This window comes from Austrofundulus limnaeus, unplaced genomic scaffold (assembly GCF_001266775.1).
Source record: "Austrofundulus limnaeus strain Quisiro unplaced genomic scaffold, Austrofundulus_limnaeus-1.0 Scaffold559, whole genome shotgun sequence".
Lineage (NCBI taxonomy): Eukaryota > Metazoa > Chordata > Actinopteri > Cyprinodontiformes > Rivulidae > Austrofundulus > Austrofundulus limnaeus.
The window spans coordinates 139871-142517 of record NW_013952961.1 but is presented as its reverse complement, the minus strand read 5'-3'; positions in this window follow the sequence as shown (position 1 = coordinate 142517).

Sequence of the window (2647 nt, the reverse complement as noted above, 5' to 3'; positions counted from 1 at the left end):
ATATATATATATATATATAGGGTCTTTACAGTCGCACTGCCCACAGAGGGCTGAAAGCATGTACATGTAAAAGCAGCTACTTTATGTAACGTGCAATCTGTCATCTCACATTTGGATCTGTTTTTTACACCATTCCTAAGTATTCTGAGAATAAATGTCACTTTGATGGATAGCTATATGTTTGTACAGCATGTGATAGATTCTGTGATGCATATAAATGGTTACACTAGCGGTGTGATTTTAAGAACAGCCCTGTGTGTTCTAATGGGATCACACAGCCTCAGCTTTCAGTGGGAAGGTGCTAAGAGCACAGAGATGTTCTCACCTTCTTGATGATGTGTAATAAATGATAAATAGTCTCTCGATGGTTCGGAAGCAAACCAGTATGAGTGACTTTCATGTATTTAAAAAATGGTCCACTTCAACTGGGAAGGTGGCTCACACTGAAACATAAATATCTGACTGTGTTTTAAACAAGAAAAACTACTTATTTTATGTAGAAAAGAGAGTGTAAAATGTTTTTTTAGTAATTATTTTGCAGTTTGGCACTTTGTGCTGCTGTATGCACCATGAAAAATAAAATGTAAAACTTTATGCACATGGTTAGATACAGAATGTTTTTTGTCTTAACAGCCATGTTTCCATCCAACTGTGATGCAAATTTTAGGCAAACGCTCAAAAAAGCACAAAAAAGAAACAAAAACAAATGCGACTTAGACATGTTTTTATCTACTGTTTTGGAATGAATCAACAAGGCTACGTAAAGTGTAATTTTGTCAAACACTGATGTAACACATGGCTGTAATAAACAGGAAGAATAGGTTGCAAACTAGCAGGGACCACTCATCTCAGGACAATGGAGAGAAGTTTTGCTATCGTGTAAGTTGTAATTATTCTGTCATATCAACTAGTATTGGTGATGTTACATGCTGTCTGGAGATGTAGAGAAAGAAATCTAATCCTCTTCACGTAATTGAAATATCCAGGAAGACACTGAGAGCAGAAAAAAAGTCATGTGAGGTTTATGTTCGCTACATCAGAATTAATTCAGCAAATGTGTTTCCATCTCCCTTTTTGTGAATTGACTATTATTTGGAAAGTCCAAAAACCCCTCAAGTGAGCGTAAAACCCCTTTTTTCCAAATTTGATCCTGCATTAAATCATCACTTTAACATGGTGGAGGAGTTTGTGTGCCTGAATGATCCTAGGGGCTATGGCAGATTGGTCTTTAGTGACAGGCCAGACAAAGAATGATTCAGCAGACTTATGGACAAAAAAGATCAAGGAACTCAGTGTCCCTTGCCTAGACGTGTATATCCCCCACGCTGGAGCCAGGCCTGGGGGAGGGGCTCGTCTGTATTACTCTCCTTAGCCTCCCGGTAAGGTCTTGTCAGAAGTATTGGAAAAGAGAGTCCAATTGATGGTCAAGCCTCAGATTCAGGAGGAAAAATGTGGGTTCTGTCCTGGCCATGGAACACTGGACCAGCTCCTCGAGGGGTCATGAAAGTTTCTCATCCTGTCTACATGAGTTTTGTGGACTTGGAGAAAGCATTTGATGATGTTCCTGAAGTTACACTGTAAGGGGCTTTGCGAGTATGGGATTATAGGTCCATTCAATCCAAGCAAGCAGTGCAAGAGTTTGGTTTGCAAACAACTGGACTGCTGACAGGACTGCCCTTTGTCCCAGATTCTGTTCATAACTTTTGTGGACAGAATTTCTCATTGCAGCCAGGGGGCAGAGGGAGTCTGGTTAAGTGACTTCAGGATTTCATCCTTACTATTTGCAGATGATGTGGTTCTTTTGACATCATTGTGCCGTGATCTTCAGCTCTCACTGGAGCGGTTCACAGCTGAGTGTGGGCTGGGATGAGGATCAGCACCTGAGCATCTGAGGCCATGGTCCTCAACAGAAAAAGGGTAAACTGCACTCTCCAGGTAGGGGGTAAAGTTCTGTCTCAAGTGTAGGAATTCATGTATCTTGGGATTTTGTTCACAAGTGGGGAAAGGATGAAGCATGGAATTGATAGACTGGTGCTGCTTCTGCAGTTTTGCAGACTCTGTACCGGTCATTGTGGTGAAGAACGAGCTGAGCTGTAAGGCAAAACTCTGTTTACCGACTGGTCTACATTCTTACCCTCTCCTATTGTCACGAACTTTGGGTAGTGACCGAAAGAATGAGATTGCAGATATGAGTGGTCAAAATGAGTTTTCTCTGCTGGGTAGCTGGACTTTCCTACAGATAGAGTGAGAAGTTCAATTATCTGAGAGAAACTCAGAGTAGCACTGCTTCTCCTCCATATCCAGAGGAGACAGTTGAGGTGATTCATTTGGTAAGGATGCCTTCTGGATGTCTTCCTAGGGTGGTGCTCCAGGCATGTCCAACTGGGTGGAGAACCTGGGAAAGACCCAGGACACACTCGAGAGACTATATCTCTCAACTGACCTGGGAACGCCTTGGAGTCCTCCCAGAAGAGCTGGAAAAGGTGGCTGGGGAAAGAGAGGTCTGGACCTCTCTGCTCAAGCTGCTGCTCCCAAGATGCAATTCAGAATAATTGGAAGATAATGGATGGATGGATGGATGGATGGATGGATGGATGGATGGATGGATGGATGGATGGATGGATGGATGGATGGATGGATGGGTGGG